This window comes from Hippocampus zosterae, chromosome 7 (assembly GCF_025434085.1).
Source record: "Hippocampus zosterae strain Florida chromosome 7, ASM2543408v3, whole genome shotgun sequence".
In the NCBI taxonomy this organism is placed as follows: Eukaryota; Metazoa; Chordata; class Actinopteri; order Syngnathiformes; family Syngnathidae; genus Hippocampus; species Hippocampus zosterae.
The window spans coordinates 10348541-10365315 of record NC_067457.1 but is presented as its reverse complement, the minus strand read 5'-3'; the positions used below and the strand labels follow the sequence as shown (position 1 = coordinate 10365315).

The following is a 16775-nucleotide window of genomic DNA, read 5'->3' as shown; positions in this document are numbered from 1 at the left end:
AAGCAATAAAAACTCAAATTAAATGTCACGCCTAAACCAAAGTACTTATGCACACATTTCAACATGTATTTAGTTCAGGTTGACCTCCTGAAGCCTAAATGAGCATTAATTTGACCACACAACTCATTCCTATAAAGATACATTCAAACTCAGAAAACATGCTCAACTCGGCCTGAAAATGCATTTAAAGCAATAGAAACTCAAATTGAGTGTGACGCCTAAACCAAAGGACTTATGCACACATTTCAACATGTATTTAGTTCAGGTTGACCCCCTGAAGCCTAAATGAGCATTAATTTGACCACACAACTCATTCCTATGAAGATACATTCAAACTCAGAAAACGTGCTCAACTCGGCCTGAAAATGCATTTAAAGCAATAAAAACTCAAATTGAGTGTGACGCCTAAACCAAAGGACTTATGCACACATTTCAACATGAATTGAGTTCAGGATGACCTCCTGAAGCCTAAATGAATATTAATTTGACCACACAACTCATTCCTATGAAGATACATTCAAACTCAGAAAACGTGCTCAACTCGGCCTGAAAATACATTTAAAGCAATAAAAACTCAAATTGAGTGTCACGCGTTAACCAAAGGACTTTTATGCACACACTTCAACATGGATTTTGTTTAGGATGACGTTCTGAAGCCTACCGTATTTTCACGACTATTCGACGCATCGTACTAATGGCCGCAGTCTCATTAATGGTTGACATTTCTGTATTTTACACATACACAGCACGCACCGTACGAATGGCCGCAGTTTTACAGTGGTAAAACATACGCCAGCTTAAACATACGGCATGCATGCGCGCACTCTAACACGTTAGCTTGAAGCATACGGTAGCATGCCATGACATACAGATAAGATAAAAACAAGTTTTTAAAAAGGCAACGAAAGCAGAACTGAGTTCGGGTGTATTTTATTTAGCCATCGTACAATGTTCTCACGTTTTTCGATCAATCATCACCCAGAAATCCATCGAAGTCCTCATCCTCTGTATCAGAAGCAGAGGACTGCACATTTCAGTTGTCATTGAATGCATGTCATGCTAGTGTGAGTTGCTACACATTGCCGACTGGAAAGAAGGAGTAGCAACAGCAAAGTCAACATTTGTCTCGTGTGAAGCTTTCCCACATTTGAAAGTAAAGAACAGAGCGAAACATGGTGGCAGGGCGTGTGTGTGTAGAAAGAATTGAACAATTGTGCAAGTACCGTAATCCATCAAAAACGCCGCGTTCCCTCTCGTTGTTGCGTATTGTGGCGTAACTCGCCAAGCGCTGCCTCTCACTCTTTGTAAAGTTGTGTTTGCCACCGATCATCCATTGTTCCCATGCCGTTTGCAACTTTACTTTGAACGCCCGGTTGATGCCAATGTCCAGCGGTTGGAGTTCTTTAGTCAAGCCTCCGGGAATAACGGCAAGTTCAGAGTTCATTTGCTTGACTTGTTTTTTCACCGCTGCTGTGAGATGGGCACGCATGCCAAAAGCATAACCGGTGGCTCTAAGTTTGAACTGAGCTTCGTAGGCGTGTCTTTTTGTCGAATTTATTTTCAGGGGTTCTTAGAAACCAAAACCGGAGTTGTTTTGCAACAATGCACATTGCCACACTCTATACAAGTGTTGGTACTGGCTTGAGGCGTCCACTTACACGCCCACCCTTCACCATTGGTGGACTAGCTTGCCTGTCCTCTCTCTCCCTCTCTCTCTCTCTCTCCCTCTCCATATATGTATATATACACGCCCACCCTTCCCTGATTGGCCGACTTCCTTCCCGCATGCCTGGCCACAGTCACTTCCGCCTTTTCTCTATATAAACAGCGTGTCGGCTGTCAGTCAGATTTTGGAACTCAGCGCATATAAAGGACGCTCCGCACCATAAGGCGTCCTGTCCATTTTGGAGAAAATTTAAGACTTTTAATGGCGCGTTATAGTCGTGAAAATACGGTAATTGACCATTAATTTGACCACACAACTCATTCCTATGAAGACACATTCACACTCAGAAAAAGTGCTCAACTCGGCCTGAAAATGCATTTAAAGCAATAAAAACTCAAATTGAGTGTCAAGCCTAAACCAAAGGACTTATGCACACACTTCAACATGTATTTAGTTCAGGTTGACCTCCTGACACCTAAATGACCATTAATTTAACTACACAACTAATTCCTATGAAGATACATTCAAATTCAGAAAAAAGTACTCAACTCGGCCTGAAAATGCATTTAAAGCAATAAAAACTCAAATTGAGTGTCACGTCTAAAGCAAAGGACTTATGCACACATTTCAACATGTATTTAGTTCAGGTTGAGCTCCTGAAGCCTAAATCACCATTAATTTGATCACACAACTCATTCCTATGAAGATACATTGAAACTCAGAAAACGTGCTCAACTCGGTCTGAAAATGCTTTTAAAGCAATAAAAACTCAAATTGAGTGTCACGCCTAAACCAAAGGACTTATGCACACATTTCAACAGGTATTTAGTTGAAATGTGTATATAGTCCGTTATGGGTGATATCCCGAGGTCAGACTGGCCGTGGCCCCGAGGGACCGGCAGAACCGCTTCCATACACGTGACACGAACTGGGGCCCCCGGTCCGATACAATGTCAAATGGGATGCCATGGAGACGGAAGACGTGTTTGATGAGGAGGTCGGCGGTCTCCAACGCCGACGGCAACTTGGACAGAGGAACAAAATGGGCGGCCTTAGAAAACCGGTCCACGATAGTGACAACGACGGACTGCCCACGGGATGGAGGAAGGCCCGTGACAAAGTCCAGGGCGATGTTGGACCAAGGTCGCGGAGGAATGGGTAGAGGCTGGAGCAATCCCGCCGGAGGCCGACGTGAGGTCTTGCCGCAGGCGCAGGAGGAGGAGGCGTTGATGTAGTCCACCACATAACTCCGGAGCTCCGGCCACCAGAACTGCTGAGTGATGAGATGCACAGTCCGGTTCACCCCAGAATGAGAAGCCACCTTGGACCCGTGCCCCCACTGCAACACCTCTGAACGCAGTGGTGGGGGCACAAACAGCTTCCCCGCGGGACATTCCGCCAGGACTTGGATACCATCCTGAGCTTCTTGTATCCGCTGCTCTATCTCCCATCTCAGCGCCCCCACGATGCACTGGGCTGGGAGAATGATCTCCGGCGTCCGGTCCCTTTCCGCGGGGTCGTGAAGATGGGCTTGGTGTTCTTGGACCCTGGTGAGTATGTGAGGATGAAGTTGAACCAGGTCAATAATAGGGCCCACCGGGCCTAACGGGAGTTGAGTCTTTTAGCGGAGCGGAGATATTCCAGGTTCTTGTGGTCTGTGTAGACAGTGAATAGCCCCCTCGAGCGAGTGGCGCCATTCTTGCAAGGCGGCGACTACAGCCAGCAGTTCGCGATTGCCCTCGTCATAGTTCGACTCAGCTGCACTGAGTAGACGAGAGAAAAAGACGCAGCGGAGTAGCTTCTGGTCGACCGGGGAACGCTGGGACAGCACCGCCCCCACCCCTGAATCCGAGGCGTCCACTTCTACGACGAAAGGGAAGTCAGGGTTAGGATGTTGCAACACTGGAGGATTAGTGAATGCTGCTTTTAAGCTTGCGAACGCCGAGTCCGCAGCCGAGTCCCATCTGAATGGGACTTTAATGGACATCAGTCGGGTCAACGGGAGTGCCTTTTGGCTGTAGCCGCGAATGAATCGCCTATAGAAATTGGCAAACCCCAAAAAGCACTGTAACTCCTTCCGGTTGGAAGTATTTTTACTTGAATTTTTTATTTTATTGGAAGTAAGTTTATTGTGTATGTTAAATCGCTCCATGTACAGCACTTATGCATGCAGCGATGGCTGTTTGAAAGTGCTCTATAAATACTGTTGACTTGACTTGACTTGACTTGGATGGAGCAGACCAGTTCATCACCGCCTGCGTCTTGTTGGGGTCTGCTCTCAGCTTGCCCTGCTCAATAATAAACCCCAGAAAAGAGATGACCGGTACATGAAATTCACATTTCTCTGCCTTGACGAAGAGCCTATTCTCCAATAAACGCTGTAAGACCAGTCTGACGTGTTGCTTATGTTCTTGTAACGACCGGGAAAAAATTTAAATATCGTCAAGATCGACAAAACAGAAGATGTTCAGCATATCCCTTAACACGTCATTGATCAAACTTTGGAATACGGCGGGAGCATTAGTCAGACCGAAGGGCATGACTAAATATTCGAAATGACCCAGCGGGGTCTTAAAAGCAGTCTTCCATTCGTCTCCCTCCCGAATGCGGACCAAATGGTAAGCACTGCGTAAATCTAACTTATAAAATATAGTGGCTGATTGCAACGGAGCGAAGGCGGAGTCCAACAACGGCAACGGATACTTGTTTTTTATCGTGATGTCATTCAGCCCACGATAATCTACACACGGTCTCAGCGACTTGTCCTTCTTTCCCACAAAGAAGAATCCCGCCCCTAACGGTGATCGCGATTGTCTAATTAGACCTGCAGTGAGCGAGCTGTTTATGTACTCTGTTAGTGCTTCTCGTTCTGGTTGAGACACCATATATAGCCGCAAATTCGGCAACGGAGCGCCCACCTGCAGGTCTATGGCGCAGTCGTAGGGACGGTGTGGAGGTAACGAGCGTGCGCGGTCCTTGCTGAATACCTGTCGTAGGTCATGATAGCAATTAGGCACTCCGTCAAGGCAGATTGTTTCAGGGGAGTCGTCACCGGCACGTTTGCGCGCCCCTACGGCTGACCGTAAACAACGCTCGTAACAGTACCGGCTCCAACTCTCTATTGCCGGGCGCTCCCAGGAAATAACGGTGTTGTGAGTCTTGAGCCAGGGCAAACCGAGAATAACCGGAGTGGCTCGAGACCGCATTAAATAAAACCGTCGATGCTCGACATGGTTTCCGGCTACTTGGAGTTTTAGTGGTTCTGTTCTTTGTGTTACAACCGCCAGGAGGCGCCCATCGAGGTCATGAACCCGCTTCTTTTCGGCCAACTCCTCGATATAACAACCTAAGTCCGAGGCGAGGGCGGTGTCCATAAAACAATCATCAGCCTCTGAGTCTATTAGGGCCCTAATCCGTCGCGACCGGGACCCCCCCATATATCTCCCCTTCGAGTTCCAGTCTCTTGGGGTGCCCCGGCCGGGAGTCGATTTGCCGAGGATCGGGAGGCTCTGCGCGGGGTCGTGACTCACAGTACTCGGAGAATGAAGATGGTTGAGGTTCCGAGCGCCTGGGAGCGGCATGAGGTCCTTGTCGGTCGAGCCCGATCCTTGAATCGGCGCCTTCTCCCCTCCGATCCAGAGCTTTCGCCACCCAGCTGCATCGGTTCCTCCGCGGTGGCCACATCCCGGGGTCGAGGGTGATCTCCGGGTCCTGCTGCCCGAAGCGCCCCATGGTAATCTCCGCGGTACATGGCATGCCGGAACGGGAACCGGTCAACTCCACACTCCCGGTTTCTCTCCCTCAGGCAGTTGTCCATAAGAAGGGAGAGCTCGATTAACTCCTCCAGGTCGGTACTGTGGTCGCGGGTCGCCAGTTCATCCTTGAGCTGGGTGTTTAACCCGCGACGAAACAGTCCACACAGCGCCCGGTCTCCGTAGCCACTCTGGGCGGCCAAAATCCGGAACTCGATCGAGTTGTCCGCCACCGATCGCCTCCCCTGGTGGAGTTCAAGTTACCGGCCCTCCGCCTCTGCCCCGCACGGGATGGAACACCCGGCGAAACGCCGTTACGAAGTTGTGGAACAAAGACCGGAGGCTCGGCTTCGCGTCGCTCATCGCCATAGCTCATGACGCCGCCGGACCTGTCAACAAGCTCATTATATATGCCACCTTCGCGGCGTCATTAGTATAGATGGAAGGTTGTTGGTCGAAGATGAGCGAGCACTGATGGAGAAAGTGCCCGTGCTCACCCCCGTAACGTGGGGGGTGTGGAAGCGACGGCTCCCTCATCATTGTGGGGAATGATGCGGGTGCCTCAGTGGTGGTAGGACGAACCACGGGGGGAGGTGTTCTCCGTTCCTCCAACCGTACCAAACGGGGTTCGAGATCATCGAACTGATGAGCCAGTATGGAGCCAGTATGGAAACCGCGCCGCGGAGTTCCGTAATGGCTTGGCCCTGCTGACTCATCTGTCGCTCTTGTCGGGACAGAGCGGACAAAAATTTTTCTACGTCTGCGGGATCCATGATGGCCGGAGTATCCTGTCACGTTGTACCCGAAGCGATAGAATAATCGCTTCGTGTACAACAAAAAACTAGAAGTGGATCCCCGAAAAAAGGTTTGTCAAAGAACAAAGGAGGTTTAATACAAACACAAAATACCCGTCCGGGCGAACAACAAAAGGCGCTGGTCAAAATAAGGACCAGGAAATAATTAAGGAAACAACAGAAAACGCTTGCGGAAAAAATAGCAAGGAGAATCTATAGGTGAACAAGATAATCTAACACGAGCGGGTATAAAGACGCGCAATAACAGCCACAAGGCTTCAAGGCAACGAATAGAGTAGGACTAAGCGAGAGCATTGGCACGGCGTGGAATACTCCGGCAGTGAGTAGACTGTCAGAGCGTCCAAATAAAGCCTGTGAAATTAACTACAAATGAAGAGCAGGTGCGCAGGTGGCAAGCAGGGGGCCTGCCCCCTGCTGGTAAACTCGGGACGTGACAATTACATACGCACACATGCACACAGTCATTCACTGATGACATCAACCCCTATCCATAACATCGATGTGATCTTGACATTGATGCTTTACAAATGCTGATGAATGATTGGTGAGTGACAATTTTTGTACTCGTTACCCCTCCAGCTCCTCTATTCTCCCATCCACGGGCAACAAATCAAGTCAGTGTGAAGGTGTGGTTGTGCAAGTGTGTGCAATCTATCAAGGGAGAGTGGAAAAAGAGAGAATGTGTTACATTTGTCTCAGAGTGCAAAGAATGGGGAAGAGAGTGAGAGAAAAGGAGAATTCCACTTCCCTCGAATCTTTTTGAAAGCAATTATTTCAGCACTATCAAAAATGCAGAGATTGGCTTGGGTTGAGCAGTTAGGGGTGAGGCTGCATGGGTCGGGTACTGGATCTGGTAGGCACTGAAGATAGTGGAGCGGGACATTCAACAAGTTCGGATCTTTGCTGGTACTGTACTACAGATTTCATAATTAATTCACAGTACTTTCCAGAAAGGGGAAAGTTGAATGTTGGCTGACATACTACTTTGCCAGGCCCGGGTTATTAGGTGACAAAAAGCAAGTTTGAGTGTGCTGTGAGAAAGCTCCACCATCCGAAGCCCCAGAGCCTCAGAAAACATACCATTGAAGTAGACAAAGAGCAAGAATGAAAAAATAGCAACACAAATGTTGCCTTGTCACCGCATTGAAGTCAGAGTCACAATGGAGATTGGATTGGATTGTTACATTGACCAATGAAGTCAGAATGAAAGAAAATACTAACAAAAACAAACAATAGACAGTGTGTTAGTTATTCACTTGGGTCAATATCACCCTGTAATTAAGGAGTAGTGTGTCAATCATACTAACTATTTGTATAATGACTAAATGACATAATAAACTGAATGGGCTGCAACACACTATGATAAACTGAAATATAATTACAAGCATTTCATAAGTGTCAATGGGTTTTAGAGAAATTGCATTTCGTATATGCAATTTGCAGTGCTAGCGATTCTTTCTGGCTCTGGGCTGTTATGCAACCCCACACATGAATTGTTTTAGAATGCTTAACTGTTGGCATGACACAGGACCAATGGCAGTACTCATCTTTTCTTCTTCCAACAAGCGCCTCCCCATCCCTCCCGGATGCCCCAAACAATCGGAAAAGGGGATTTATCAGACAAAATGGCTTTACCATAGTCCTCAACAGTCCATTCCTTGCACCGTTTGCAGAATATGAGTCTGTACTTCTTGTCCTTCTTGACACCATCCTCCAAAAGTCTTTGCCTCACTGTTCATGTAGATGCATTCATACCGACCTGCTGCATTCCTGACGAAATTGTGCACAGGAAGTGCTCCGATCCTGCAGCTGAATCAACTTTGCTCATACGTCATGTTCCAACTGCATGGGGACATTGTTTTGAATCGTGGGTCTCAGTTTATTTCTCATGTGTAAAACAGATTTTGCAGAGCCTATTTTGGATTGCCTAAGATGGCCGCTTGTGCGCCAGTGTGTTCGGCGACGCTCCTGCCATTTCGGGTTTTTTACTTTTCGCAATGCTTGTTACCTCCCTAACAGCGTCTCGGTTGGTTTATGATCGCCGATCGTTGTTAATGATTCAACAACACGTCGGAGATTCAGCCGCGTTTTGGCAAGACAGTGGTGAAAAGACGCTACCTCCGTTCTTGGCTAACCTGCTGGCTGATCTCTTCCGCGTTCGCTCTCTCCCTTCACGGAAGCGCCGCAGCCGCGGCAAACGCAGTGGTCAGCTCATGAAGCTGAAACGGGATCTGAGACACACTTCGATCGCCCCGGCGTGGTGTGCCCTCGACCCCGTCGCCTCGTGCTTGCTAACAGTCGTTGGCTCTCCCAACGCGCCACGGCATTTCTACCCTGCGCGCCTTTCTCGGGGAGTAATCCAGCGAAACTTTTGAGGGAATTCCCCCGGGCTCGGCGATCGACATAGGCAATCCCTCCCGTTGCTACTTCCACAAGTATTGCGTTGTTAAACGCCCGGTCGCTGACGAACAAGACCCATATTCTGAGGGAGTATTTCCTTTCCAATGACTTGGATTTTCTGTGTCTGACGGAGACTTGGGCAGGTACTGGTGAGTACAACGCTTTGATTGAATTGTTACCACCTGACTGTGGTTTCCTCGATACCCCGAGGACATCAGGACGTGGTGGAGGTACGGTAACCATCTTTAAGAACAATTTAAAATGTGACTCTGGGTATTTTTGTTCGAGTTTGTTTACTGGTTCGGCTAGCGTTTGTATCGCCGTGTTAGCATTAGCTTGTGGCGCAATGTAAACACCGACTAGTAAAAAGGAGGTGAACTCACGTGGCGAGTAGAATGGCTTGCAGTTTAAAGACAGCGACTCCAGGTCCGGGCTGCAGTGTGCGTCGAGCTTCGTGACATCAGTGCACCATTCTTCGTTGATACAGAAGCAAATCTCACCACCTTTCGATTTCCCTGATAGCTCCGTGTCGGCTCGGAGAAGGCGGAAGCCGGGTAGAAGTAGCGCGGAATCCGGGTGGCGGTCACTGAGCCAGGCTTCAGTGAAGCAGAGCGCAGCAGAACGTGCAAAGGTTTTTTTGGTCTTTGTGAGGAGAAGAAGTTCATCCATCTTGTTTGGCAGAGATCGAAGATTAGCAAGATGGATCGATGGGATGGGGTTCAAAATCCGCGCTGCCGGAGCTTGACGAGCACGCAGGCTCGCTTCCCCCTCCTCCGGCGGCGTTTCCATTCTCTGTACAGCGCAGCCGCTCCGCTCACGATTAGCTCAGAAAAACCTTGTGGATTTTCGTGTGCTGGTGAAAAAAGACCGAGCGTAGACTCCCCAATGCGCAGCAACTTTTCCCTCGTGTATGTAAGCCGCTCAGGGTTGCCAAAAACAAACGAAAATGACAAAAACAGGGATAATACTAGGGAGCGTGTGACCGAGGCTGCCATACCTGTCGGCGCCTGATGACCCCCAAGTGACCTCCTCGCTGGTTGATAGGTAGAATTGACCCGGCATCTGAAGTTTCCCTGCCTTCCGGCCTTGTGCTGGCGTTTGAGCGGACAGCTCCTCCGGCCAGAGGGTCGCTCTCTAGCACCAAAGAGGACGTGAACATTGGTTGTGCCCGCTCAACAGCGAGGCTGAAACTCCACTATGCCATGGAGCCCGCGTCCTCATCAGCCCGCCCAAATGGGATACCCCACAAGCCCCACGAGTGCTCTAAATACAGACGGCCCCAACTTGTAACCTTCCAAGCCTATGTATGATCGCAAGGACTCAACATTTTAGCACTCATCATCTCCACCATCCCGATAGTTGTGGCTCTGTTTAGGAATCTGTAATATGCAACCTGTCCAGTTTTCAAATGTATGTCATTATGTCCTTTTTATAAAAGTGAGATATGAATTCTCTAAGATGAAATGTTGACTGACAAACTGTAATTTTATAACGAGACTCCATTGTAAATCCTTCGCCGACCTCTGCTGCTACTCCGCCAGCCAACATGGCTGCATAAACAAATGGGGCTCAGTCATCTGATGTTCAAATTTATTTTCTTTAAAAAAATAAAGGGGGGGGGAATACATTTGAAACACTTTTTTGACCCATTATCGAGACAATTTTAGGAGCATCCATCCATCCATTTTCTAATTTGCTTTTCCTCACACGTGTCAGAGGCATTCTGTAGCCCACGTGTTTTCGGGCAATAGAGCCAACTGCAAGGCACACACAGACAAACAACCATTTGCGCTCACAATCACACCGAGGGACAATTTAAACTGTTCCATTAACCTGCCATGCATGCTTTTGGAGTACCCGAAGAAAACCGACGCAGTACAGGGAGAACATGCAAGCTCCAGACAGGAAGGCCGTAGCCGGAATCGAATCTAGACCTCTGCACTTTGAGGCAGACGTGCGAACCAGTTGGTCTTCATGCCACAAATTTAATTAACATTTATAAAACAATTTAGCATTCAGTCTTGATAGATTCATTACTCATGGGGTGGCAAGTGGGGCTCGAAAGGGGTTGTTAAAGGTGGGAGTTGCCGTCCGTTGCCACCCTGTAAAACTCCCTCCGATTCATGGTCATCTGAAACAGTAAAAAAATTAAGCACATTTTTCATATAATGTTACCTGTCACCCAAAACAGGATGAGTTGTGGATTAAATTCACAACACAATTTGTTACTGCTTAAAGCATCTGAAGTACCTGAATGATCAATGATTGTGTTTGCATGGTTGAATTAAGTTTCTAATGTACACGAAGAAGCATGTGTCTGTTGTTGTGCTGAATTCATGTCGGAAATTGTTTTCAATTAATTCCAGCTATCCATCAATTTTCTGTCCTGGACAGGGCACATATGGACAAAGAATGGCCACTCACAATTGAGCCCATGGGCAATTATGAGTCTTTAGACAACATAGCTTATGATGATGATGATTATTATTTTTATGTGGGTGCGAGCAGGAGTACCTGGAGAAAAACTATGCAAACACAGGTAAAACATCTAAACTAGCGAATGTTAATTTTTGAATCTCAAACCTTCAATTGGCTAAGCACTTGTACACCAATAATAAGCAATGAGAAATAAGCAAAAAAAAATCACTGTAACTGCTTTCTTTTATACATATTGAAAGGAAAACAAGTCAAAGGATAGTGTAAATTTAAAATTGGGACACACAGTTTCTGGGGAATTTGCCATTTAAACGCAGGCGGTGGAAAGAGCTCCCCAATGAATGACTGTATCATTCCACCACAACAAGTACTGCAAATCCCTTGGGAAAGGACGCTTTGTTCACTGTGGAAGATTTATGACATTGTATGTTTGGCTTGACATTAAAAAAATAATCTGGATAGTCCTGCAGATTCCATTAGAATCGCTGCAAGTGGGCTGGAGTTCCACTTGAACTTTAACATTTATGAAAATGTCATGAAACATTATCAATATGGGCGGCCTGGTAGTCCAGTGGTTAGCACGTCGGCTTCACAGTGCAGAGGTACCGGGTTCGATTCCAGCTCCGGCCTCCCTGTGTGGAGTTTGCATGTTCTCCCCGGGCCTGCGTGGGTTTTCTCCGGGTGCTCCGGTTTCCTCCCACATTCCAAAAACATGCGTGGCAGGCTGATTGAACACTCTAAATTGTCCATAGGTGTGAGTGTGAGTGTGAGTGCGAATGGTTGTTTGTTTCTGTGTGCCCTGCGATTGGCTGGCAACCGATTCAGGGTGTCCCCCGCCTACTGCCCGGAGACGGCTGGGATGGGCTCCAGCACCCCCCGCGACCCTAGTGAGGATCAAGCGGTACGGAAGATGAATGAACATTATCAATATCTGTAAAAAGTGTTGTCAGGATCGGGACAGTTGCTCCCCAACATTTTCACATGACCAGCGTTTGGTAGACCTTGTGAACAGCAGAAAAAAGGAAGAAATTTGTTTGCTTCAACCCACCATTCCAAGCCTCCGCCATCCATTGCATGGTATATTGCCTTTTGAACATAAACATACATATACTGTATATACCGGTGTGTGTGTGTATATATACAGGTATATATTTCTTTTTGTGTGTGTGTGAAAACCACACTTGAGACCAATAGCAAGCCACTTACCCAAGTGTCCATCAAATGTTGCATATACCAAGGTGATGCACTCTCCACACTGCTGTTCTGCATAGGACTGAACCCCCCCTAAGCCAAGTAATCGCCAAGACAGGCTACGGATACCGCCACAGAAATGGAGCTACGATCATCACCTCCTCTACATGGATGACATAAAGCTGTATGATAAGAGCGAGAGAGACATAGACTCCCTAATCCACACAACCAGGATCTACAGCGGTGACATCTGGATATCATTCGGGCTTGAGAAATGTAGTCGGATGGTGACTAAGAGAGGAAAGGTAGTCCGCACTGTAGGGGTCTCACTTCCTGAAGGAACAATAGCAGACATTGACAGGCTTTTTTTTTTGTCACTGTCAACTGATTATTTCCCAGTGATGCAGCAAAAAAACTTTGCCGCACACCTTCATTTCCTGGTTTTAGTCGAGCCATACGCCAATGTACAATTAAAATACCGGTAAGCTGTTTGTTGACTGGCACTGACTGAAGGGTCTGTGCATGTGCATGCTAACAGTCGGTTCATCTTGACCTAAACTGTCAAGTCAGGCTGTTGCATCAAGGGGCAGTTTTTTTTTTTCATAAAACACTTGCCCAGTATGATTATGGCGCGCCCCTCGTCCGTGGAAAAAGGGACGAGGGAAAGAAATTCAACAAATTAACCCCCCATCCCCCACCGACCCGGAGGTGCCGTTACAGGGCCCCTGTAACATATAAAGAGGGAAATTTTGACCTTGTCCTTCGCTTACGGCCATACAACCCTGAGAACGGCTGATCTCGGAAGCTAAGCAGGGTTGGGCCTGGTTAGTACTTGGATGGGAGATCGCCTGGGAATACCAGGTGCTTGTAAGCTTTTGCACCCACCTCCAATTCACGACACCAATAAACGCCCCTTTCCTATTAATTATCGCTTTCATTTCTCATTCAACTTTCACTTCTGCTACGGTTTGAAATCGCTTCCATAACATTGATCTGACTGAGCAACGTCTTGTTGTAATACTATTATTTTCCAAAAGAGGGAGCCCTCTGCACGAAAATCGATCATGATCGCACGTGCAGAGGAAGCAGCCTGGGATTTCCGCCTGCTGGATGCTTTCCCACCTCCACTGGAAAAGCCAACTTTCACAACAGACATCAAGTACTGCTGAGAGCTCAAAATGCCAAGAGTGCGCGCCCCTCGTCCGTGGAAAAAGGGATGAGGGAAAGAAATGCAACAAACTAGCCCCCCATCACCCACCGACCTTGGGGGTGCCGTTACAGGGCCCCTGTAACCTATAAAGAGGGAAATTTTGACCCCATCCTTCGCTTACGGCCATACTACCCTGAGAACGCCCGATCTCGTCCGATCTCGGAATCTAAGCAGGGTCGGGCCTGGTTAGTACTTGGATGGGAGACTACCTGGGAATACCAGGAGCTGTAAGCTTTTGCACCCACCTCCAATTCACGACACCAATAAACGCCCCTTTCCTATTAATTAGCGCTTTCATTTCTCATTCAACTTTCACTTCTGCTACGGTTTGAAATCGCTTCCGTAACATTGATCTGACTGAGCAACGTCTTGTTGTAATACTATTATTTTCCAAAAGAGGGAGCCCTCTGCACAAAAATCGATCATGATCGCACTTGCAGAGGAAGCAGCCTGGGATTTCCGCCTGCTGGATGCTTTTGCACCTCCACTGGAAAAGCCAACTTTCACAGCAGACATCAAGTACTGCTGAGAGCTCAAAACGCCAAGAGTGCGCGCCCCTCGTCCGTGGAAAAAGGGATGAGGGAAAGAAATGCAACAAACTAGCCCCCCATCACCCAACGACCCGGAGGTGCCGTTACAGGGCCCCTTTAACCTATAAAAAGGGAATTTTTGACCCCGTCCTTCGCTTACGGCCATACTACCCTGAGAACACCCGATCTTGTCCGATCTCAGAAGCTAAGCAGGGTCGGGCCTGGTTAGTACTTGGAAGGGAGACTGCCTGGGAATACCAGGTGCTGTAAGCTTTTGCACACGACACCAATAAACGCCCCTTTCCTATTAATTATCGCTTTCATTTCTCATTCAACTTTCACTTCTGCTACGGTTTGAAATCGCTTCCGTAACATTGATCTGACTGATCAACGTCTTGTTGTAATACTATTATTTTCCAAAAGAGGGAGCCCTCTGCACGAAAATCGATCATGATCGCACTTGCATAATAAGCAGCCTGGGATTTCCGCCTGCTGGATGCTTTCGCACCTCCACTGGAAAAGCCAACTTTCACAACAGACATCAAGTACTGCTGAGAGCTCAAAAAAGGGATGAGGGAAAGAAATGCAACAAATTAGCCCCCCATCCCCCACCGACCCAGAGGTGCCGTTACAGGGCCCCTGTAACCTATAAAGAGGGAAATTTTGACCCTGTCCTTCGCTTACGGCCATACTACCCTGAGAACGCCCGATCTCGTCCGATCTCGGAAGCTGAGCAGGTTCCGGCCTGGTTAGTACTTGGATGGGAGACCGCCTGGGAATACCAGGTGCTGTAAGCTTTTGCACACGACACCAATAAACGCCCCTTTCCTATTAATTATCGCTTTCATTTCTCATTCAACTTTCACTTCTGCTACGGTTTGAAATCACTTCCGTAACATTGATATGACTGATCAACGTCTTGTTGTAATACTATTATTTTCCAAAAGAGGGAGCCCTCAGCACGAAAATCGATCATGATCGCACTTGCAGAGGAAGCAGCCTGGGATTTCCGCCTGCTGGATGCTTTCGCACCTCCACTGGAAAAGCCAACTTTCACAACAGACATCAAGTACTGCTGAGAGCTCAAAATGCCAAGAGTGCGCGCCCCTCGTCCGTGGAAAAAGGGATGAGGGAAAGAAATGCAACAAATTAGCCCCCCGCCGACCTGGAGGTGCCGTTACAGGGCCCCTGTAACCTATAAAGAGGGAAATTTTGACCCCATCATTCGCTTACGGCCATACTACCCAGAGAACTCCCGATCTCGTCTGATCTCGGAAGCTAAGCAGGGTTGGGCCTGGTTAGTACTTGGATGGGAGACCGCCTGGGCATACCAGGTGCTGTAAGCTTTTGCACCCACCTCCAATTCACGACACCAATAAACGCCCCTTTCCTATTAATTATCGCTTTCATTTCTCATTCAACTTTCAGTTCTGCTACGGTTTGAAATCGCTTCCGTAACATTGATCTGACTGATCAACGTCTTGTTGTAATACTATTATTTTCCAAAAGAGGGAGCCCTTTGCACGAAAATCGATCATGATCGCACTTGCATAGGAAGCAGCCTGGGATTTCCGCCTGCTGGATGCTTTCCACCTCCACTGGAAAAGCCAACTTTCACACCAGAAATCAAGTACTGCTGAGAGCTCAATATGCCAAGAGTGCGCGCCGCTCGTCCGTGGAAAAAGGGATGAGGGAAAGAAATGCAACAAACTAGCCCCCCATCACCCACCGACCTGGAGGTGCCGTTACAGGGCCCCTGTAACCTATAAAGAGAGAATTTTTTACCCCTTCCTTCCCTTACGGCCATACTACCCTGAGAACGCCCGATCTCATCCGATCTCGGAAGCTAAGCAGGGTCGGGCCTGGTTAGTACTTGGATGGGAGACCGCCTGGGAATACCAGGTGCTGTAAACTTTTGCACCCACCTCCAATTGACGACACCAATAAACGCCCCTTTCCTATTAATTATCGCTTTCATTTCTCATTCAACTTTCACTTCTGCTACGGTTTGAAATCGCTTCCGTAACATTGATCTGACTGATCAACGTCTTTTTGTAATACTATTATTTTCCAAAAGAGGGAGCCCTCTGCACGAAAATCGATCATGATCGCACTTGCATAGGAAGCAGCCTGGGATTTCCGCCTGCTGGATGCTTTCGCACCTCCACTGGAAAAGCCAACTTTCACAACAGACATGAAGTACTGCTGAGAGCTCAAAACGCCAAGAGTCCGCGCCCCTCGTCCGTGGAAAAAGGGATGAGGGAAAGAAATGCAACAAAGTAGCCCCCCATCCCCCACCGACCAGGAGGTGCCGTTACAGGGCCCGTGTAACCTATAAAGAGGGAATTTTTGACCCCGTTCTTCGCTTACGGCTGTACTACCCTGAGAACGCCCGATCTCGTCTGATCTCGGAAGCTAAGCAGGGTCGGGCCTGGTTAGTACTTGGATGGGAGACCGCCTGGGAATACCAGGTGCTGTAAGCTTTTGCACACGACACCAATAAATGCCCCTTTCCTATTAATTATCGCTTTCATTTCTCATTCAACTTTCACTTCTGCTACGGTTTGAAATCGCTTCCGTAACATTGATCTGACTGATCAACGTCTTGTTGTAATACTATTATTTTCCAAAAGAGGGAGCCCTCTGCACGAAAATCGATCATGATCGCACTTGCATAGGAAGCAGCCTGGGATTTCCGCCTGCTGGATGCTTTCGCACCTCCACTGGAAAAGCCAACTTTCACAACAGACATCAAGTACTGCTGAGAGCTCAAAA

General features: G+C 47.9%; 6 non-coding genes and 1 pseudogene across 6 annotated transcripts; all 7 read left to right on the top strand.

Annotated features, from left to right (window-relative positions):
- Nucleotides 1-13024: 13024 nt before the first annotated feature.
- Nucleotides 13025-13134, top strand: LOC127605123 (uncharacterized; annotated as a pseudogene).
- A 451-nt stretch (nt 13135-13585) lies between these two features.
- LOC127605215 (5S ribosomal RNA) lies at nt 13586-13704 on the top strand. The gene has a single exon (XR_007963545.1). It is a non-coding gene; the product is annotated as a 5S ribosomal RNA (ribosomal RNA).
- A 450-nt stretch (nt 13705-14154) lies between these two features.
- On the top strand, nt 14155-14273 carry LOC127605224 (5S ribosomal RNA). The gene has a single exon (XR_007963554.1). It is a non-coding gene; the product is annotated as a 5S ribosomal RNA (ribosomal RNA).
- Nucleotides 14274-14678: 405 nt separating this feature from the next.
- Nucleotides 14679-14797, top strand: LOC127605223 (5S ribosomal RNA). Its single transcript, XR_007963553.1, has one exon. It is a non-coding gene; the product is annotated as a 5S ribosomal RNA (ribosomal RNA).
- A 430-nt stretch (nt 14798-15227) lies between these two features.
- LOC127605200 (5S ribosomal RNA) lies at nt 15228-15346 on the top strand. Its single transcript, XR_007963530.1, has one exon. It is a non-coding gene; the product is annotated as a 5S ribosomal RNA (ribosomal RNA).
- Nucleotides 15347-15795: 449 nt separating this feature from the next.
- On the top strand, nt 15796-15914 carry LOC127605197 (5S ribosomal RNA). Its single transcript, XR_007963527.1, has one exon. It is a non-coding gene; the product is annotated as a 5S ribosomal RNA (ribosomal RNA).
- Nucleotides 15915-16364: 450 nt separating this feature from the next.
- On the top strand, nt 16365-16483 carry LOC127605196 (5S ribosomal RNA). The gene has a single exon (XR_007963526.1). It is a non-coding gene; the product is annotated as a 5S ribosomal RNA (ribosomal RNA).
- The last annotated feature ends 292 nt before the right edge of the window (nt 16484-16775 follow it).